This window comes from Parasteatoda tepidariorum, chromosome 1, assembly GCF_982258835.1.
Source record: "Parasteatoda tepidariorum strain Cologne lab strain chromosome 1, Ptep-v5.0, whole genome shotgun sequence".
NCBI lineage: Eukaryota > Metazoa > Arthropoda > Arachnida > Araneae > Theridiidae > Parasteatoda > Parasteatoda tepidariorum.
In genome coordinates, this window is record NC_141755.1 from 103,092,707 (window position 1) to 103,117,701 (window position 24,995).

Here is a 24,995-nt window from a genome sequence, read left to right on the forward strand (position 1 = left end):
GGGATTCGAACCCGATTCATCTGATTGGAAGGCGAGCGCTGTATCCCGAGTATTCACCGGTCCCGACTCATTATAGGAAAATATTGTTTGTTCAAGAATGAGAATTTCCTTTCTATTTAAATGATTGTTGGAGTCTGTAATGGTTTTTATACGCCAAACGTTCTTCTTAACGCTGCAAGTATCATAGTCACTGCCTGCTTTAGCATAAGGCCGGAGAGGTCCAGGTCTAGGGTCTCCATATTAATAAAAGCCCCTTATTGGTACAAATATTTTTCTTCTTCTTTTTTACTTAAGAATTGTGCATTAGAATTATGAGTTAACAAAACTTTTAATAAATATAAGTTTAAATTAACTAATATATTATTTACCCATGATATAAGCAAATTAAAGGCACTTCATACGTAAACAAAAAGTGTATTTTTTAAAACTTATGATTAGGGGCCCCCCTGATAGTTCTGTGTCTAGGGCCTCCATATTTCTATATCAGGCCTTGATTATAGTCTATTTCAGTTTACGAGTTTTTAACTTGACTTATTTGTTTCTATTGTAAGGGTATTCTTATGAAACATGACTTTGTAAAAATGTAAACGAGGTCCTAGATTTTCCGAGAGTTAGGGCATGTTTTCATTTTTAACTTCTAATTAGAATATTGGCCAGTTGTATCATATTTTAGCAGTATCCTTTTCTTAAAACATGTGGCCACAAACGTTTAAGCAAACTGGAGAGATTTCCGTATCGTGATCTGTGGCAGAATAATCGCCGAGTCTTCACAATTCCGGGCAGTGGCCCGCAAGAAACTTAAAAAAAAAAAAAAAAAAAGAATCAGAAGAGGAACCAACTCAAAAGATATAAATCGTAGCCATCCCCGGGCAAACATCTTCGTGCTTTTAAAAAAAGAAAATAAATTGCAAGTATAAAATCTATTTGGCATCTTGGCGATTGTAGTTGGCGCGACAGATCACGATACGGAAATATACCCAAGCAACTGTTGATATTAGTGACGTAAGGCATTCCTTTTTAATCATTTCCTAAAATATGGTAAACATTACAAGTTTCATTTCTAAAATTAAAAAAAAGTTTCAAGAAACAAGTGTGAAAAAAACTAATTTTCTCAATATTATAAAAATTTTATAATTCTATGTTTATTAAAGATAAATTAAATAGCAATAGCACATGAGATGCATTTCTGCCAAATAAAAAATGGTGAAAGAATGACAATCAATATTTTAATCGCCAGTGGCGCTCATCAATTTTTCAAGGTCTAAGCTTGTCTTTACTCTAATAAGAACTAAAATTCAAGTAACAGATATAATTTAAACACGAAATTAAATGAGCGAATTAAACTTTTAATTAATTATTCGAAACTGTCTTATGTTCGTATTTATACTGTTAAGAAAATACATAAAGGCTCTTACCTGGTTTGTAAAACTTTCGAATAATCTGAATAGAACAATCACATCAATCATATTTAAAGAGGAAGAAGAAAACAAAAAAAGATCATCCCCGAATTGTCACAACTGGTCAATTAACCTTAAGTCCATCTTGACACAACTCTTGGCGCAAACCGTTAGCTGCACGAACAGAATATCATTTTGTTCGTTTTAATTTTGCGGTATATTCAGTAACCATCATCTGGAAAATTGTTCTTTGCGTATCAGGATGTTCGTTCATTGATTCCGAATCAAATAAGGGATCAAGGATAAACTGCACTACGTTTATATCCTGATATTCTTTGTACACTTCCCTTCTTACACTTTGGTGTTACTCGAATATTTTTTTTTTTTTTAATTAAATGCGCGAATTATTTAAATGTAAATTCAAATGTTTTTTTGGACAATAAATCAAAATGAAATAAAATTAAAAAATATATTATTCAAGTTTTAAATAAATAATTTTCAAACGTTTGAAAAATATGATTTTTATTGCAATGCGTTCTGGAAATTTATATATATATATATATATATATATATATATATATATATATATATATATATATATATATATATATATATATATATATATATATATATATATATATATATATATATATATATATATATATATATATGTTCAAAATGAAGAATAAAACGAAGAAAAATAATAGACAAATTTAAAAAAAAGTGGGGGGGGGGAATAATAAGTAAAAAAATAACAAACAACAGTTTAAGGGGGGGAAAAAAAGGTGAAATTTTATTTAAAAAAACCGGGAAAAAAAGATATAATCGTTTCTTCAGCCCACACGATTATATCCGCAATATATATATATATATATATATATATATATATATATATATATATATATATATATATATATATGTATAAAGTTCAAAATGAAGAATAAAACAAAGAGAAATTAAAAACATATGAAAAAAAGGGGGAAATAATAAGTAATAAGTAAAAAAATAACAAACAACAGTTTAAAAAAAATAATAAATAAATGAATAAAAAAAAGGATAAAACATTATTTAAAAAGCTGGAAAAAAAAGCCGGAAAAAAAGATATAATCTTTTTATCAGCCCACACGATTATATCCGTAAAACAGAGTGCTTTATGATATTGTATCAATAAAGCCAAAGCTAAATATATTAATACAACAGTGTGAGGGGCACTCAAAAATTTTTTTAATAAAAATTATAATAAATAAAGTAGAACACAAAAAGTAAAAAAAAATATATATATATATATATATATATATATATATATATATATTTATTTAAAAAAACGTTTCATTTAAAAGAAACATTAAAAAGCAGGAAAACAAAATAATGAAAAGGTACAATCTCGTCATCAGCTACCACTCAGAAAGCACTCCTTTTAGGGGATATAATCGTGTGAGCTGATGAGGAGATCATATCTTTTTATTATTTTGTTTTCCGACTTTTTAATAGCGATTTTTAAATGAAATTTTTTTAAAAATATTTTACAAATATTTTATTTTAATACTTTTACTTCTTCTATTTTCATTATCTTTATTAATTAGATTATTTCTATTTTTTTTTCTCTATATTTTCTCATCTCTCATACTTCTCTCAGGATTGTAACTTAGAATTATGTGCAATTTTATTGAAAAATAAATTTATAAAAAATTATTAATCGACCCTAGATAAAGTGAGAGTATGTGTGCGTGAAAAGTTTGAAAATGTTTTGAATTCGCAAAAATTTGATTTACAAGATATCACTGAATATTTTCGAAGCAACATAAAATCTATCGAAATTTGTTTTAAATATACTAAAATAGTTTAAAATACAAAAAAATTGTTTGAAATGCATAAAAATTGTTTGAAATATATAAAAATAGCTTGAAACAGGTATCTACTATGAGTGAAGCTTATTTTGTGAGAATAAATTTTCATTGTGTTTGCCCAGTTTTATATTTCATTGTGAAATATTTTTTTTACTATGTATTTTAAATACATTCTTTCAAATGTCTTGATAGTTATCATTTAAATATTTCATATAAATATTATAGGCCGAATTATTTTACTTGTTTTTATTTCCTTCCAAGCCCAACTACATCATACGCGACAATTTGGTTCTTTCAAGACAATAAAATTCAAAACGGATCCTGAAAAGTAAGTTTACTTTAACTACGATTATGTTCATTTTAAAATGCTGATGATAGAATTTTTTTATTTTATTCAATTACCGTCGTTGAACAACCGACCCAAATTTTCGGGTTATTTACCGGTTAATTTTCGACTCCATAGCTTTGTCATTTTGAACCCAATCCAAAAGACAAGGAAACTACTGGATCTAGTATTGGGAGAAATTTCTCTTCGTGGAGGGCGATTTTGATCGCATTTGTCCTCATTTGCACTATATGGAGAGGGAAACCCCGAAAACCACCGACGGTTTTCGGGGTTCTTTAGACTGACGGCAAGGGAACTCTAACCTATGAACCGTCTACCAACGAGGATAATTTATATCAGTACTGTGGTCGGTGCGAACCGGGTGCGGAATTCCACTCGACTAGCCATCGGGATTCGAACCGACTAGGATTCGAACCCGGTTCACCTCATTAGAAGGCGAATGCTCTATCCCCTGAGCCACAACAGCTCCAATGATGGTAGAATTCGTTTGTTCTATAAATAAAGATTAAAATGTACTAAGGCTGGATTTTTAGGCCGTCTAAACATAAACGATGTTTATATGAGAGACGCATGAAAAGAACTTTAGAAATATTATTTGTTACAGAATACGACCTATACCACCGGTTCCTAATATTTTAAAACAACGGAACACTCACTGATCGAGCATCTTAGGTCGGAACCATAATTTAATAAATAAAATTTATACTTATTAGAAGATATGAACATAGAAACCAAAGAACAACTACTAATTATTATGATAATATTTCAATAATCGTTTTATCAATAAAGCTTTTAAAATAATCATAAAAATAATTATAATTTATGTCAAACAATTGAATCCGTAGGCCTGTAGTGGCGTCTAGTCATGCTCTGCATTTGTTTTTGGCCCATATATTTACTGGAAAATGAATCAGATAAGCTGAATTTAGCGTTCTTGAAAAATAACTTTTATAAATGAAGAGAACAGTTATCAAAGAAACATAATTCCTTTTTCTTGAATTTGATTATTTTGTTTTGATTTGAAAAGTTCGAGAAATACTAATGCAATTTTTTTTACCAGCGTTTTAATTAAAGTAATTTCATAAAAATAATCAAAATTTGAAATAAATTGTAGGTTTCTAAATAAACATAATTACAAGATTCAAAACTCATTACTGATTTAAAAATGACTGACTCTCGGAACCCGTGTGACATTTCAGAACACTAGGGTTCCGCAGAACACCATTTGGGAATCGCTGCTCTAAGCATATATTTATTCTTCCTGGATTTCTACTTAATTTTTATACGTTCCCCTGTTATTTGTAGATCAAGTTTTTTTTTTCAATGTATGTTCATTATACTTAAACCCAGAGAGTTGCATTCACTTGGGTAAAATAATATTTGGAAAGTGGTGTAAAAGTCGGGATACGGAAGTAAAACCGCGACTTTTTTTAAATATTAATACTCTAAAACCTAAAAAAAAAAAAAAAATACAAGGTTCTCGGCGGTCAACTCTAATAATGTGGTTGTTCGATCGTCTTATACACTTATAATAATATCAATTCAAGAAAAAATCATTCTTTCGCTAAAAAAACTCGTTTCAAGGTCGAAAAAAAACTTTGTTCTTTTATAGAACTTCCGTTGTCATTGCAATTATTGGTTTATTATTTTTTTTCTGCTGTGAACTTTTAGACCAAGCTAAAGAGGATTATTATAATGATCTTTTAAGTTTACAACCGAATTGTTTTTTTTTTTTTTTGAATGTGTCAAGAAAAAGGATAAATGGTTGTGTTCCAATGGCTCTATCATCTATCTATCTATCTATCTATCTATCTATATATATATATATATATATATATATATATATATATATATATATATATATATATATATATATATATATATATATATATATATCCTTTTTTACATTACAGTGCAATGAAAAAAGGGAAAAAGAATTTTAAAAAATAATAATGGTAAAAATCCAAAAAAAGGGGAAAAAAATTAAAAAAAAAATCGGAAAATAAGAGATATAATCTTTTCATCAGCTCACACGATTATATCCGCAAAAAGGAGTGCTTTCTAATATTGTATCAATATTGCCGAAGCAAAAATTTATCAATACAATAGTTTGAGAAGCACTCAAGAAAAAATTTTACAAAAAAATTAAATTAGAACACATTAAGTAAAAATATCATGCAAAAACAAAAAATAAAATTTAAAGAAAAAACAGAATAAAGCATAAAACGAAAGCTTTAAAGCGAGCAGCGAATTCTAATGAACTTACATGAACGGGAAATTTTTCAAGAATGATTTAAAGCATTTTCTTAATAAGATTGCCAGGCTACAAAATATATAAACAGAAGTGCAAATCGAGGTAAAAGCGTAAATAAAAGGGCTTTGTTTTATAGAGCGTTCTTACTGCGGAACTGAAGTGCGTTTGATTTGTTAATTACCAACGATGGGCCCGAAAATGGATGTGCGAAATGTAATATTATGCTGAATAAATTAAAGAAGCTAACAATTAATAATTTTTGAAATTTAATAATTTTAGAAAATTAACTTTTATTTAAGAAAACTAAAATAAAATAGAAAATAGAAAAAAACATGAATTGCCTGTTTTGCGCATAAGTTTAGCCACGGATTTGCCCGAAATGGATTTGCACATGGTAAAAATTATATAAATTAACAAAAAGGTTTTCTAGTAAATTTATTTACAATAAAATACAATTAACTCAATGATTTTATATAGAATTTAACTTTAGTTGGGTATCCATTGGTTTTTATCAAATTCTGAAAGAGTTATTCTATTTGTTTTAAATTTTTTTTGGATAAATAAACATTACTACATATTCTTTTAATTCTATTCATATGATTAAAAATGGTATTTAAATAGATGTTCTTATAAACATTAGAATTCCATGTAATTAGCTTATTTATGTTAAAATTAAAATAATTTCTTTGATCGCATAAATCAAGAAAACAGATATTTTTACTTTTATATTACCCAAATCCAAAAATTTGAAATTAATATTATCATCATGTGAACAAGGCAAAATTCCTAGAGTCAAATATTATTTAATAAAATTGTATAATCTTCAAAATTAAAGATAATTAAATCATCAATAAATCTAAAAACAAATTTAATATGGAGAGCATAATTTTTTTCCAGTTTTTTTCAGCTAAGAGAGATGAAAAATTAGATCAAAAAGGCAAAAATTAATTAGAATTTCCCAATAATCAAAATCGCAATTAAAGATATTTTTAAAATCATAGTAATAATTTAAAAAGACATCTTTTAGTCTAGAAAGGGAATGCTATTGAAAAGATCCTGGAAATCAAAAGTCGCAATACAATTAATTTTATTATGTTTAATAAATTCTAAAATCGGTTGATAATTAATAATGCTCCAAGAAAAAACTTCGTTACTAATATTGTTAATAATTTTGTTTAAATAGTTAGGGAAAATGGTGCCAGGTTCAGCTAGGTAATTTTATAGGAATTTAATGCAATTTTGGACTGATAATTAAGTAAGGAAATTGTATATTGCTAATTTTAATTTTTAACCTCTAATGAAAAGCTAAAATTTTTTTAATGACAATATAAATATTTAAATTACTAAGCTTAATATTTTTAATATTTTTTAACTCCGTATTTAAAAGTTCATCATAAATTTTTTTTCAGAAGATTGCCTAGTTATTGTTAGCTTTGTCTATGGGGCTAATTACAAAATTTTTTTGTAGTTCCTTAATTGACTGAACAATATTAGAAAAATTTGTTGAATTGTTACTGTTATTTAAATTATCCTTATTATTGAAAACAAAGTTTTTGAAGTAATAATAAACACCCCATTTCCATTCTGTTAGCATACTTAAAGGTAAAGAGAATATATTTGATATCTTTAAACAAAAACTATTGAGATAATTAAGAAAGTATTTTAGAATTTTATTAATTGATATATGGTAAATGGATCTAAATTTTGTGCCTAATCTTTAAATTCACAAGTTCTAAGTTTTCTATAATATTTGAATTACCAGTAATAATATGTTTTTGTTATAATATGTAATAATTATAAAATATTTCTCTTCTTCACTGTGACATTTATAATCGGATACATTAATTCTCCCTAATTTTTTGCTTCGAACATTATAATTAAATATAGTTCTACCAAGAGATTTATTATATTTAAAGCTTTTAATTATGTTAAAATCTTTTAATGGAAATAAATTTTTAAAATTTTCCAAAATATGGGACCTTTTTGTATTTATTTATTACGCTATTATATATATATATATATATATATATATATATATATATATATATATATATATATATATATATATATATATATATATATATATATATATATATATATATATATATATATATATATATATATATATATATATATATATATATATATGTATATATATATGTATATATATATGTATATATATATGTATATATATATAGTATATATATATAGTATATATATATAGTATATATATATGTATATATATATGTATATATATATGTATATATATATATATATATATATACTATATATATATATATATATATATATATATATATATATATATGTATATATATATATATATATATATACTATATATATATATATATATATATATATATATATATATATATATATATATATATATATATATATATATATATATATATATATATGTATATATATATATAGTATATATATATGTATATATATATATAGTATATATATATGTATATATATATATAGTATATATATATGTATATATATATAGTATATATATATGTATATATATATAGTATATATATATATATATACTATATATACTATATATATATACTATATATATATATATATATATATATATATATATATATATATATATATATATATATATATATATATATATATATATATATATATATATATATATATATATATAGTATGTATGACTATTATGTATGACTTATAGTATGACTATTAAGAATTTTTAGTTTTTATTATGCAATTTGTTTATTGACATCGGGCAAGGATCTGTGGTTAATTTTGAACATTGTGGTAAAGGTTCAAAATTTCGGAATCTCCCGTTTGTCGATGACGCATCGTCAGGGAGCTCATTAGTCTGAGAACAGCTTGAAATGCTTGTTAAAGAAAATGGATATAGCATTCCGATGATGCGATTGAAATTTTTATTGCCACTCAACTCCAGTTAAGATATGATTGTTCTAGCTAGTCGGAAAGATATCGTCCATTCGATCAGAAGCTTCCATCCTCACGTACAAAAATCGTGTCAATAAAAACTTAATTAACAAACAATTACTCATTTAAATGTTTGAAATCATTAAAATTTTTAATACTCCTGACAGGATTGTTTGTGATTGTTAAATTTCCCGTTTTGTCTCAGACCTTATTATATGTTAAATATTAATTGACCTCCCGATTTCTCCTTGCCACCCTTATGTCTTCCTGTTCTATTATACTTTGAAGTTTTTACGATCTATGTATATATTATATGTATGAAAAAAGAAAGAAACAATTTTATGGCCATCTCGTGTTCAGTTTCTAGACAAGATTTAACATAAGGTTAAATTTTAATGCCTGAACACGATGTAAATCAAGTTCATTCAAAAATTTTGAAGGTCAACAAAACTATTCTTTTGTTTATCGGTCACACATTAAGAAACAAAGAGCATTAAAAGTGTCTTGATTATTGTTTCTTCCTCGAAATAATGAAAAAAAATAAATAGATGTTTATCACGCTGATGCAGGTCACCGCCCTTTTCAAGATCACAGTTAATATTTACTTTTTCTCATCATCTCGTGTTAATATTTACGAAGTATCTGCTATTATTAATTGAAATAATAGGTTTAACCAAAACTGTTATACTCTGCATCTTCATATTTATTCATTTTAAATTTAAAAAAACAGAGTAAAGAAAGAGTTGAAGCAATAAAATAGCTCAAAAAAATACATAAGTATTTACTTTTTAAGGCAATAATTCTATCGAATTTTTGGCAATTATGAGACTATTCATTCATTTCTCCACAGTTTTTAAATTCGATATTTTTTATACGATTTTATTTATTACGACAACCGAATCTCGAAACGAAACACGTATTTCAGGCGTGATTTCGTCCTTGATCTTTTTTTCGGCAATTACTGCTATGATTTCATGATTTCTAATTATTTTTCTTTATTGTGATGATTATTTACAAAATATAAAGAAGGAAATAATTTGTGCGTCCCCCCCTAACAAAATGCGAGAATATTACCCATAATATTAGAATAAGAAATTATTACATGTTCAATTAGAAAAATTGAGTGTATATATATATATATATATATATATATATATATATATATATATATACACACAAGGTGATTCTAAAAACATGGGCAAAATTTCAGGAAGTGATAGTACACACCCAGGCAAACAATTTTTATCAAAGAATGCATGGTCGAAAACAAAACGCAAAACCGCTAGAGGGGGTCAAAGTTTAATGTCTTATATGAGGCAAAAACACAAAAAGAACGATGAAGTTAAGTTATAAAAGCAAAATTTAATGGCATGTGATTACAATAAGTGTTCAAAACAGTGCTATGCACGCAGTACAACGGCGAAGAAAGGACAGGCGAACATTCTGAAACACACCAGGCATATCACGAACTTCCCCAGCAGCGGCCGAAAGCTCGGCGACAAGTAACGCAGCGCAGTAACTCGCAACAGGAATAGAGCTTTCACGTTTACATCAAACAACTTTCAAAAGGCTCCAGCACCTTTGCGTTTTGTTTTCGACCATGCATTCTTTGATAAAAATTGTTTGCTTGGGTGTGTACTATCACTTCCTAAAATTTTGCCCATCTTTTTAAAATCACCCTGTATATATATATATATATAAATTTAAAAGTGAAATAATTCAAATTTAAATATTTTCTGCATGTAAGAAAACAAGAATATTTTGCAGGAATTTTCTCTTTTTTGCATTACTGTATATTTTTACATAAAAAACGAATTTTTCCTTTTCGTCCTTCGTGTATATATATATATATATATATATATATATATATATATATATATATATATATATATATATATATATATATATATATATATATATATATATATATATATATATATATATATATATATATATATATATATATATATATATATATATATATATATATATATATATATATATATATATATATATGCGAAGGACGAAAAGGAAAAATTCGTATGTAAAAATATACAGTAATGCAAAAAAGAGAAAATTCCTGCAAAATATTCTTGTTTTCTTACATGCAGAAAATATTTAAATTTGAATGATTTCACTTTTAAATTTGTTTTAAAATTAAAATTTATTTGAGCTAAATATCAAAATGAAGAGTTTAGTGGTAAAATAATAAACAATGATTTCAAGTTTTAATGAATTTATTCATCGGTTCGATGCCCCTTTTGATTGGGAGCATAGTCTCCTCTCCCCCCCCCCCAAAAAAAAAATCTTTTATTATCTAAAGGAGGATATAAAATTGTATGTTCCAGTTTTTATGAAATTCAGAAAAAATTTATTTTCTTACTGTTTAATGGCGTCTAGTTATTCCACAGGAAAATATTCTTTTTCTTTGTTCTAATCATAGAAGCGCAATTCATTCTAAAAAATGAATTCGTAACCCTGATTTAGTTTTAAAAAACATTATTTTACTGAAGAATGTTTTTTTTTTCTTTCAAAAAATCTAGATTTTTCGAGTGTTTCTAGAAATGTTATAGTTCAAAGTTTAATAAATTTTCTTAAAAGTAAATAATTCAAAAAAGGAAAAATACAATAAATATGACAGCTAATTTAAGAAATTTTTTTATACATAATTGAAAATTTAAATACGTTTCCAAATTTTCCCAAGTTGCCACTCCATTTCGAGATTTAAAAGCATCTGCAACACAATATTTGATATCATTCGGTAAGCAGCTATAAAGTACTGATCAAAGCTAAGGCAAATCATAATCACTTAAAATCACGTACTTTAACAATAATGAATAAATGAGAAGGTACTACACTAGGGAACCGATTATCCGGAATGATCGGGACCATCGCTATTCCGGATAACTGATTTTTCCGGTTTTCTGAATCTCTACAAAAAGCCGTTTTTTTTATTGTTAAACCCAACTAAAAAAAAATTTTTTTTGGGAAATAATCTTAAAAAGAAGAAAAAACGATGAAGTAATACACTAATGATTATTTCCAAAATGATGGTAAGGTAAACATCTTTCAAAAAAGAAAGAAATTTCCTAAAATCTTATGAGGAAAAAAAATTTTTATTTAAAAAACTGCGGGAAAATTTATCGAATTTCGTTCCGGTTTTTTGGTTTTCCGGTTTTCTGATTTCCGGATAACGGGTTCTGTACTGTACTAATAACATATAATAATTGAAATATCCATGAGAAGGTAACTTAAAATTATACATACATGACAGAAATGGGCGGTTGTTGATTTCCACCAGTGAATGTTGACAATCACGCAGTCACTTTGGTAAATGTCCGAAATATATACTAGGTATAGTTAAATGCCACTGCCCGATATACATTTGTCCGGCATGCTCTACATCAATGTTTTTTTTACAGTTCAGTGCCTTTGCCCGGTATACATTTGCTAGGTATGCCCTATATCAGTGTTTTTTCTGGTTCAGTGCCACTGCCCGGTATATATTTGCTCCGTATGCCCTACATCAATGTTTTTTTTTAAGGTTCAGTTCCATTACCCGGCATACATTGGAGATAAGTGCAAGGGCGCCGGCAGAATAATGTAAAAGGGGGTGCAACCCTCTAACAAACTAACCCCCCCCCCCAAAAAAAAATTTACAAATATTCTGTTCTTACATTTTGTTTTGTTATTACAATAAACTTTCATCTGCTAATTTCTTTCAAAATACATTTCTTCATTGTTGACAAGATATTTAAAAAAAAGTACGAATTTCTTGTACTTGCAAATTTTGCCACAAGAAACTTTATTTATGGCGCTGGCATAGCTACTGCTCTTACCGAAATTCATCACTGAAGCTACAAAGTGGTACGAAATGTGGTGGAATAGAGAAAATTCTTATGAATCCCTCGAATACATCGATTTAGTAATTGAGACCACACCGTTTTATCCAGCTGTAGCGGAGGCAATCAAAATTGGCCGAACTCTTCCAGCTACTACGTGCGCTATTGAACGCACTTTTAGTACAATGCGACGCATCAAAACATGGAATCGGTCTACAATGTCTCACGAGAAATTAAGTAGTTTGTGCATGCTCAATGTGCATAAGAAAAGAATCAAAGATGACTCAGATTTCATTGAAAAAGTTATAAACAGATTAGGACAACAAACAAGGCTCATTACAATTCTTGTTTGATTAAACAATTTTTTAATTATTATGTATCAATAATTACTTAATTATTTGTTTTTGAATAAAATTATTTTTAAGAAAAAAAAATTTATAACAAAATTTTTTTCTGTATTTCCTTAATTGTTTAAAAAAAGGACGGGGGGGGGTGCAAGTGCACCTCCTTGCACCCCCCTGCCGGCGCCCTTGGATAAGTGAGAGAAATAATCATCCTAGATGCGCAAACGATGAGTTTGCAATTATATCAATTTACAAATAATGGAATTTAAAAGAGGTATTCCCTCTCCCCCCCCCCCCCGATATTTATTTGTGGAGCGGTACGTAACTTTTTAGAACTCCTTCATTCTTCAAATAGAAAAAACAAAAAGAAAAAGGGAATGAAAACCCTCCTAACTTTTTCATCTATCCAGTACCCGGGATTGGAACTTTTTCCTTTTGAATGTTGAAAGATTACTGTATAAACGATTTATATACGATTCAATGTCATATTCAAAGCTATTATTTTCTTACTCATCCCTCTATGCTGCTGGACTCGCTGCTTTTTCTAGCGTGAACAGTTTTACATGCTTTAACACATTATTTTTTTTTGCTTAAATAAGTAACTTAATCTTAATGAAGGCATAAAATATTATAAAATTTTAGTTTGTTTTTTAAATAATTTTTATTCGTTTTAGAAACCTTTTTGTCAATAGACCCTAAAAAGGTACTCCGTACTTTTAAGTTTGCAATCACCTGTGATGAGGATTAATTTCATAGTTTTTATCACTTATTTATGTAAATATAGGATATCTATTTATTTAAAATCATGAGCGAAATGCTATTTAAGAAAAATTAAGAAAGAAAAATAATGAGCAAATTGCTATAAACAAAAAAAAAAAAAAAACAGAAAAAAAATAGAGAAAATATATAGTGAATGAAAAAGTAAAAATGATATAAATAAATAAACAGCATAGATCAACTATAATTTTCTTATAGTGGTTTTCGTTCATCGAATTCTACCACAGCAAAAAGTCTAGAAGGGGAATAATGTGGCGTAACTACCACTATAAAAATTAAATTCCAAATCACTAGTATACGAGACATATTAACTTGATTCTACAGAGAGGCATCTTTTTGATAGATGGAGGTTGACTTAGTCGATAATAATCCCCTCACGTTAAAGTAGTGAAGTAGTCACTATATTTCGAAAGTAGTTTGCCGTCAATATATTTGTAATAAAAGTAGTTGTAATTAACTACATTTATACCAAATTATTCGTAATTGTAGTAAGCTACAAAAATAATGTAGTTTTCTAGACTACTTCTCCGGAGTCGCTTTTTCGATAAACTGAGGTTCCTTAATTTGTTATATGACGCACTTTAAGATAATAAAAGCTATTTATTGTATTTTTTTGAACAAGATGATGAATAGTCAATTCTAAAGACGTAAGATATTTGAGACAGCGACACGACAATTTTTTGATTGGAGGAAGAGGCCGCATTGAAAAACAAAATGCCTTTTCACCCGGTCATTTAAACAAAAGAATAATTGCGCAGCTGCACGATATTTTTGTTTATTTATTCAGTTCCATAAATTAGGAATGCAATTTTAGAATCCGCTTTCGGGTATAATAAACGGTGCGACAGATATGTATTTTCACGGGAACTGTTTTGAAAGCAGCGTTTTATTTACTTTTTTTTAATGTTTTGTTTGTATTTTTTCAATAAATACCTTATTTACTGAAATTAGAAATCTATTTGATAAAATAATTAACGATAATTATTGAAAAAAAATTATAAATTATTACTGAACAATATTCTAATGCTACAAAATCCTGCTCAAAACTGAAAATTAATAAAGCTAAACTAATTTCTTTTTTTAAATTTATCATTATATTTTGCTCTGCCCGGTGGCTTTATGTTATTAGATTAAGAAAACACGTACTTCCATAGTTCATTCAATCCAAATAAAGATTAACTGTATTCGGTATCATCTATCAGAATGCTACTGCTCGAAGCAACTTATGATATTTAAAATTTATCACAATCAAGTTCCTGTACTTATATCAGAAACTATTTCCTCAGTTTCTATCATAATAATATCCACTATTGATGCAGCTGTAATTGTCGCCATATCGACTCATAAAATATTTTGTAACTTTTTAAGAGTATGAAGTAAATGCATAATCCTAATAAAATGGGCGCCTATTTTTGAGTGTTTGAATTATGCCGAATGTTATTTCTTTATTAATATATTTTTGAAGTGAATCAAGTTTCTTATCAGGTACATTGGAGTATATTTGGTACAGATTAAAATTGTACCACTTTCCATAATGCCAGTAGTACCTATTAACCTACTATCAAAATGAAGCATTATTGGTGTTAGTAATAGTAAGACGACTTTTTACAGTTCTCCGTAACATTATTCTATTTCTCCATTCATTTTGTTTTTTACTTCGTAGCTTTTTTTAAAATTTTTAATAGTATCTAGTATTACCAAAATTAATTAGGCATCATTGACGTCAATAATAGTTTGCCCATATTTTACGCTTTCTTAAACGAATCAGTATCATTTGTCAATTAATTTTTCCTTTTAGTACATAGCTTATAATTTTGCTTCAACTAGTAAATATTAACAAAATTTATTATTATTGCTTCAATAATATTGGCGTTTTTTTTACGTTTGTCTTTGATGAGTTAGTACTGTAGTGTATCTGCCACTACTAAATTACAATTACCATTCACTACAGTACCATATCTCTATTAATTTTGATTTTTAGTACAATATTTATTTATTTTTTATTACAATTACCGTTGATTTTAAATTATTTAGTTTTACAATTACACGTTTTTTAAATATAACCCTAAACAAAATAAACACGCGTTTTCAAGTAACCATAAAAATACTAATTTCAATCAAACGTAGTCCACCTTAAAGCTCTGGATGCGTAGATTAAGTAGTCACGACGCCATCTTGGTGACTGCAACTCTCAATGTGGAAATCCGGAGTTTCTATTCTTAAACGCCTCTTTTTATTGATCAATATTTTCATATTCTTGAAATTGTCTTTAATATTGAATTTTTTTTCTCTCTGAAATGATATGTTTTATTTTTATTCTATTCAGTGAAAATAATACCTTATCTAAAAGTTAAAACTTTCTCATTTCGTCTTTCATGATCTGCTATAATTTCTTTTTTCTTAACTCTTTGAAATTTTCTGCAGTAGGTTTTTTATGAGGTTCAAAGAGCGATATGATTTGGGAATTTAAGTCATTATGGACTTTAATATTTCAATGTTCAAAGAAAAAACAATTTCTCCCATTATTTCAAATCTCTTCCTTCTTAATCGATACCAATTGTTATTTGGTCTTCTATAATAAACAAGTAATATAAACAACATTAAAGTGAATTCCTACTTCGGTCAATAAAGAAAATTTTATCTTTGTCACTTTTTAATGTATAATTACATATTTTCTCTCCTATACAAAACTAAAATTAATTAATTAAATTTAATTAATGAATTATTATTTGGAAAAAATACTGTATTAACACAGGGATGAGATTTTTCCGCTTTTTAGCGGATTTCCGCTTTTTTCACTTTTATCTCTTAAATTTCAGCTTTTTTATCAAAAATTCAGATTTTCTAAAAATTTCATTTTTTTTATAAGTATTCCGCTTTTTCAGAAAATTTACCGATTTTCAAAGAGAAACAGAAAATTCAAACTACATAGCTACCAATCCTTTCTCATTTTTACTTATTTTACCTATTTTCTCCCCCTTTACACTCAGCAGATAAGATTTTCTGAATTTTTTACCCGCTCTCCAGATAGATCCGATTTTCGTAGTTCAAACGACGCTGTTTCAAACAAGCCTTTTAGAGGTCCCAAGCCTGGAATCTGCTAACATATCGATTCTTATTCACACGATTGTAATATCAAATATAGCTTTTCATATTTGCGTGTTGCGATTCTTATTCACGCGATTTGAATATTGTACGTTGCGATTCTTATATACGAGATTTAAAAATCCCATATTGTGATTCGTATTTACGTCTTTTTAAAAACCTATGTAGCGATTCGTATTCACGCAAGTTTAAAATTCAATGTGTTGATTTGCTAATGCGGTTTATAATATCAAACATTGATTTTCGTATTTATACGTGATTTTAAAGTAAGGCATTGGGATTCGCATTCACGCATTCTAAAAGTTATGCATCATAATTCTTATTTATGCAATCTAAAAATCACGCATCATGATTCGCATTTACGCGGTCTAAAAATTATGAATCGTGATTTGTATTTACGCGTTTTAAAAATTCTATATCCCAGTTCGTATTTTCTCATTTTCAAAATCGTATATCTAGTTTCATATTCATGTGATTTCAAAATCCATAATTACTATTCATATTCACGCAATTTTAAGATCAACTATCGCAATTCTTGTAAGAAGTAAATTTTTTTAAAAATTAGTTACTGTAAAGGTGACTGTTTTTCTAACTACAATTATTAGTATATGTAAGTGTTACAACATCAGAGAAACTGGAAGGGAATATATTCAAAACTTACATTCTTTGCTTGCAAAGAAGAAAAAATAGAATTTGTCACAAGATGTTTGAAGATGAACTAAGGACTAAATATAGCAAACATAAAAGATATAGCAAACAAAAGCAATAACTTAAAAAGGGATTTAATTAAAAAAAATTTTTTTGGGGAAAAAAGAGTTGATTAACTCATCATCAAGATTTTATTTATAATTGCTGTTATTTATGCTATAAAATGCAAAATTCTTATCAAATAAAAAACAATTATCTAAACAGTTGCTGATTGTCATGTAATTTTTCAAACTAAAATAGCAATTTTTGTATGTTAAGGAGTTACTATATATTTCTACTTCACTGTTATTGATATGTTTCAGAGGGCTGTAGTTAGATTAGACTATAATATGAACATAATGATTCGGTCCATTGTTAAAGTTTTTTTCCCCAATATAATTTAAAAAGTAATATTACTGATATATTTGCTATAAATTACATAACAGTATTTATTAAAAGAAATGAAATATTAATATATATTCTCAGTAGTTTTAATTTGCTAATCCAGGTAGTTTTTCAAGTAGTAATTGTCTCTTATGTGAACTGAGGAAAAATATAATTTCCAGCTTTATTTTTTCAATTGGTAATTTTTTTTCTTCACTGAATGTTAAGTATCAATGTAATCGTTTTTATAATAATAGATTAGTACACAATTGTATGTCAACACATTATTTATTACCTTAAACTGTCTGGAATTTATTATTAAAGGGTTGCTCTTGCGTAAAATTTACTATCGTGGAAATTCAGCTTTTTTGCGTTTTGGCTAATCTCATCCCTATAACATCAAGTGTCATCCACTAACAAGTCTTAAAAAAATGTATTTGAACTTGAGTGGAGGAATAAAGAGTATTTTATTAAAGATTGAAAATTTGAACAAGATACATAGATATATCGCTCATGGGCTGCAATAGCGGCACAACTCAAAAAGTCATGTTTTGAGATAAGTGGGTTTAAACTTTTCATTGCTAAAGAAAATGCATAAGAAATTTTTTAGTTTTTATTAAACGAAGATTGCCTTCAAGTTGAATTATGAGTTGTGGTTGTATTTACACCTGTTCTTAGTCCAAAACACGTGATTTTTGAGATACGCTACTATTGCAGCCCATGAGCGATATATAGGGAGAGTGGGAACTAATTGCAGGAATTGGTATCAGCAGAGCCGGATTATACCTTTCGTAGGCCCTAGGCATAGCCGTTTTTGGGCTCTCCCTTCCTTCCCTCTTTTCAAAATATATGCTAAAATTTTCTTGAATATTTTTTTAACATTTTTATTAATATGGATTTTAATTTACAAATTTGTTTATCGAACTTTATCTGCAATATCGACATACTGCCGATATTGCAGTTGATATCGATAATACCATTATGATTAGTTCGATCGATAACTATGTTAAAGATAAACTTGTGAATACTTTTCCTAACGTTCACATTGCATTAAGAATATATTTGTCGATTCCTGGATCAAATGCCGAAGGAGAAAGATCTTTCTCCAGATTAAAATTGATGAAAAATTATTTGCGTTCAACAATGAATCAAGATCGCTTGGCATCGCTCGCACTTATGTCTATTGAATACGACAGTTTGCGTAGTTTGGAATTCGACAGCATAATACAAGATTTCGTTGAATCCAAAAAAGTAATATATTATATCATAAGATTCTGCAAAATAATTTATTACCGAAAAATATTACATTTTTATTTGTATCTTCATAATTTTGTGCAAAATACACTTGTTGTTTTTAAAGCTAAATTATTTTTGTCAACAAATTTTTTTCTCCCAAGTTTTTCGTAGGCCCCTGAATTTCGTTGGCACGTGCCTAGTGTGCCTATAGGTTAATGCGGCCCTGGGCCCCGGCAGACAACTAAAAAAGTATAAATTCGGTGACGTGGTCCACACGTGCTATCACGTAATGTTCATTATTGAATTTATATGACACAGTGAATATAAAATAATTAAATGTGCACAATAAACTATTTTTTGTTGTTCAAATAGAGCTATAAGTTATAAATTATCACTGATGTTATTTTTAAAATGCATGAAAAACTGAATCGCTTATAGTAAAATTTAAAACAATGACTCATGCTTAAACAATCAGAAAATTCTATATGATTTTTTGCTCATCCCTATTTAATGAATGAATCAATATTTAAAAAAAAAACTGTATTAACATAAAGTGAGATCCACTACAAGTTAAAAAAAATGTATTTGAAGTTGAGTGGAGGAATAAAGAGTATTTTATTAACGATTGACAATTTGAACAAGATATAGGCAGAATAACTGAACTAATAGTAGGAATACAAAAATTACTTAAACTTTAAGTCAATTAGTTGAATTTAAAATGAAATGTCAATTAAAATAAAATTTTAATTACAATCAAATAACAAAATTTAAAAATATTTTAGAATTGCTGTTTCATTTTTAAAATATACTAAATTAAATAATGATGTTTAGATAATGATACTGAATGTGTTTATCAATTAAATATAAAACACTACTTTTCCATTTCACCGGTGCAAGTAAATTCAGATATTTCATTTATTTATTTTTATGTTTTTTTTCATATGTTTTTTTCTTATGTTAATTTTTTTAAATAGCTGTAACCTAAAACATTAACAAAAAAAATTAGTTTAATTTATTTGCCTTTGCATTTGCGAATTAATCACCTGCACCAGCGAAAAGGAGAAGTTCTTATGAAACATTTCATAAGCATTAAACCAACAAACTCAGCATTAATTATTTTCATAAAAATTGCACATTTTTTTAAAAACACAATAATCTTGTCTTTAATTGTTTTATCTTATCAATATTACAAAAATAAGAGTTAAAGCTATTTAATTTATATAGATTCACTATGATTGAAGTATATTATTCAAGTATTTATAATATTGTATGATAATTTTATTTTAATAAATAACTCTGGATATTTCAAAAATAAATTTATTTATCAATTGCGTAAAGTAAAACAATCTAACTGCGATTTATATAAAATGAAAAAAATAAATATATATTTTACTGAATTAGTAGAAAGATATTCAAATTGTATTCAATTTGATTCTTTAATAATTTTATATTTTATTAATAAGTAATAATGCTAATAACAAATCTTTAAGGAGGAAAATATTTACCATAATGTGTAGACACATTATTGTTTTATAAAATAAAACCAAGCGATTCAAATTTTCAATATGGACATTTTTTAAAAAAACTAAATGGGCAAAATTCCACAGAAGCAAACAAAATAACTTACGCTCGAATTATGTAAAAAAAAATCAATTGATAAATAAATGAATAAATTGTAATATGTTTTCTTGAAAATTTCGATATTGTGATTTTTCTTTAAATGTTTTTTTTTGTATTAATTGTTTTCTAAAGATATAAAACATTTTTTTTACTTATAATTTCGTTATCATTTTTTCTTTTAAATTTTTGCTTCTTAAATTTTTTTCCAAAGGTTTTGAATGAATGTCTCTAATCGCAGGTGTTATTTGATTCGAAAATATATCTGCTAATTATTTCTTCTGCTTATTTTTACAGACACGTTTTGAAAAAAGAAATTCTAGAATCATGCAAATAAATGAGACTTACCGTTACTGTTGAGGTGTTACTCTACAAAAACCCCGGCACTACCTTTTTAAAATCTGCTTTGTAGAACTTCCTTTGAATTTGATTTATCTGTTAAGCATTGAGCAATGCGTGCGAAGAGGAGAAATTAATTGAGAAATAAGGAGAGAGTCATTTGTTTACTAATGAAGGATGGGGCTACGTAATTGCCCACATTTTTCCTCCTTTCATTGTAAATCCACTTAATTTTGAAATAACTCTTTTTGACTACAGCTTTGTTTACAATTGAACTCTTTTAATCCAAACGCTATTCAAGCGGTAAATAACGCGACATGTTTTCGCAAATCATGACGATTATGTAAAGTATTTCACTCTTTATTTACATAGAAAATAAATTTGAAAGAGTAGCAGTGATAAACAAAATTTTAAGTTCGAATAATTAAAAAAAAATATATGTATTTCAAGTTTTTATTTTATTTTAAACAACTTGGAAATAAATAGATTTATTTTTCTTATACAAATATCAATATATTCTGAAATAAACCTATGGATGAAGAACATGGCAGATAAATCAATAAATCATCAACTGTTGCACTTTGTCTGGACCTTGGACCAACATTAAATTTTAATAAGCCAAGATACTTTCCGTTCTTGACTCAATAGATGTCATGCTTTATAGGAATATCAATTCTTTTGTAAATGAACATGGCCCTTAAATACCACATGGAAATACATTCTGCCCCGAAATCAATCTTTAAGCCTCTACCCTTTTCTCGGCTACCGCGGCTACTGTTTTTTCGCTCTTGTTTATTTTACTTTTTTTTTTTGGTTGATAACTGTTTTCTATTTTTAACCTTCATGGAGCGTCATGTTGGGGCACCTAAAACATGTTGATTTTTGTCCACTTCAATGATGAAGGGTTTTTATTCTCGAGTATTAGGTGGAGTCGAGAACAGTCTTGTTATTAGATTTTAAGAAAACTTTTTAAACTAGAATAAACTTATTTAACCTTTTATCATAAAATCATATGTTTTATCATAATTAAATAAAATTATATATTAAAATATAATTTACTAAAAAACTTCTTTGTTAATTTATATAATTTTTACCATGTGCAAATCCATTGCATCCCCATCCGTGGCTTAAATTATGAGCAAAACAGGCAATTTATGTTTCTTTCTCTCTCTTTTTCTTCTTAAAAAAAGTTTATTTTCTAAAATTATTAATTGTAAACTTTTTTAAATTATCCAGTATAATATTACCTTGCGCACATCCATTTTCGGGCCCATCCTTGGTAACTAACAATTAAACGCTCTTCAGTTCTGAAGTAAGAACGCACTATAAAACGAAACCCCTCTATTCATGCTTCTGTTTTCTTATTTTGTAATCTGGCAATCTTCTTACGAAAATATTTTAAATGATTCTTGAAACATTTCCCGTTCATGTAAATACATTTGAATTCGCTCTTCGCTTTATAGATTTTGTTTTATGTTTTTTTCTGTTTTTCTTTTTATTTTATTTTCTGTTTTTACGTGATATTTTTACTTAATGTGTTCTATTTTATTTTTTTGAGTGCTTCTCACACTATTGTATCTATATATTTTCCTTGGCTATATTGATACAATGTTAGAAAGCACTCCTTTTTGTGTATATAATTGTGTGAGCTGATGAAAAGATTATATCTTTTTTTTTCAGGATTTTAATTATTTTTATTATTATTTTTTTCTTTTTCCCTTTTTTTATTGTTCTGTAATTTTTTCCATGTTTTATCCACACATTGAATATTTACATTATATTGAATATTTTGAATATTATATTTACGCACATATTAAGCATGTTCTTCATTGTGTGTAATTTTGAAATTTAAAAGCAACTTGATTTACAATGTATTGATGCATCTAATTAAGAATGCATTGAATTTTTATGAATTCTTTTTTATATAGAAATGTTATATTCCGGCATTTTTCAACAGTTATTTCCAATCTTTTCTCAGTCTGTTTGTTCACATAACTTCAAGAGTTTGAAAAAAAAGCTTATTGCTTTATCATAAGAAATGTATAATTTTTTTTAAATTCAACTTTTGAAAGTTAGATTTAATTTGTTTACTCCACCCAAGTTTTACAATTCTAATTTAGATAAAATGTTTGTAATTTTATTATTATTATTACTTTTTTTCCATACTGAAACATTTTATTTTTCACAAACCCAAAATGTTTTTGAAAGCTTGTTTGTTCAATGTAATTTGTTTAAATTTTTTATTTTTTTAAGACTGCACTGTAGCATAGTAATATCATTTATGACTTTGCCAACTTTGGATAAAAGTCTAGTTCAGAGAAAAAACATGCAAATGAAACTTTGATCTCACTCAAATTTTTAAGTTTAAAAACATGTTGTTGTTTTTTTATTTATCTTTTTGTAGTTATCTCTCTTCGATTTATTTTGCCAAGCCCTAAAATATGACATTTTTTATTTTTTTTAAAAGGAGAAAAAACTTTCGTACACTACTTAGTATCTTACTTCGATTTATTTTGCCAAACCCTAAAATATGACGTATATTCATTTTTTAAAAAGGATGAAACATTTTTTTTCCTTTGCATAGCTATCTTAATTCGATTTATTTTGCCGAACTCTGAAAATATGACGTATTTGCATCTTTTTAGAAGGGATACAAATTGTCTTACTTTACTCAGTTATCGTACTTCGATTTATTTTCTCTAGCCCTAAAATACGACGTATTTTCAATTTTCTTTAAAAAGAGGAAAAATTTTCCCTAACAGTTTCTTGGTTTTCTACTTACCTTCCAAATTTCTGAAACATTTCAAAAATACTCGCTTTCAACACGCTTTTTTGTTATTGTTGAACTCTTCTCTTCTCTATTTTTGAACATTTTTATGAAAAGAAGATCATTAATTATTTTGAAAACATCAAATGAAAGGAATAAATAATGTCTTCATTGTTCTGTCAATAATAGTCTTAAAAGTTTGCTTGTTTTACGTCAGGCAGTTGAACTTACTAATCTGGAGGCAAAACTAGTTCTAGTTCTTTTTCTTTTTTGTGAATACTTGAAGGTTAAAATGAATAAATTAATAAAATTATGATTTTCGTTGAAAAGAACGGTGACAATGCTTAACAGGGAAAAAACATTTCTCTATTGTTGAATTTAGTTATTTTATTTTAAATTAAAAAAATTAGAAAGGAAATACAATTATATAAATGCCTGTCCTTTTTCCAATTTATTCAATATATTGCTTTAGAAAGAATTTATTATTTTTATTTTCTCTTTCGCTTTTTCCGCATTAAATCGAAGCATTAAATATTAATGGTCAACACTGGGGAACAAACTTTTTGTTGCCTTCATGGAAGTATTTAATCTTACCTAATTTGGGTGTGGTGATTTCCAATCTGAAACAAGCGTTGTTCCGAAAGCAACAGATTTTTTTCAAAATCATATTTTCAGTTTTGTTTACATGTGCAAGTTTGCAAGCAACGTATACGTTCTGTACAATTGTCTGCTACATTGAATATGACACTGAAGGCATAAAACACATGACTTGCGCATCCCTAGCTGAAATGTATTATCATCTTCTTTCTACCACGCCCTAAGTACCAGAGAAGTGGTGACACTTGTTAATCACTCGAGTGGATTTTAAAGAGTGCTGGTTCAGGTTATACGAACAAATTACGTAAAAATATGTAGCTTGTAGAGAGAAACCGATCGTAGAATTGAAATAAGCGATGCGGAAGTATCCAAGATCTGTTGAAGAGTCCCATGCATCAGAAAACAAAAAAGAAAATTGATCCTCCCAGTGTTATGGATGGTATTTTCAATATAAATGTAAACAGTAACATTCTCGAGCTCTTGACCTGGTCTACTTCCGGT

At 27.1% G+C, this 24,995-nt stretch overlaps 1 protein-coding gene across 3 annotated transcripts in view; it reads right to left on the minus strand.

Moving 5' to 3' along the window:
* LOC107447408 (uncharacterized) overlaps window positions 1–21,279 on the minus strand; it is a 46,078-nt gene extending 24,799 nt beyond the window's left edge. Inside the window, exon 1 of one of the 3 annotated variants that reach the window (XM_016062317.4) lies at window positions 21,140–21,279. The gene's annotated coding sequence lies outside the window, so the exon portion shown is untranslated. Of the gene's footprint in view, window positions 1–1,415; window positions 1,612–14,908; window positions 15,038–21,139 lie in introns of those variants that run through there. The other 2 variants (XM_016062319.4, XM_016062316.4) reach the window with 2 other exon arrangements.
* Window positions 21,280–24,995: the final 3,716 nt, after the last annotated feature.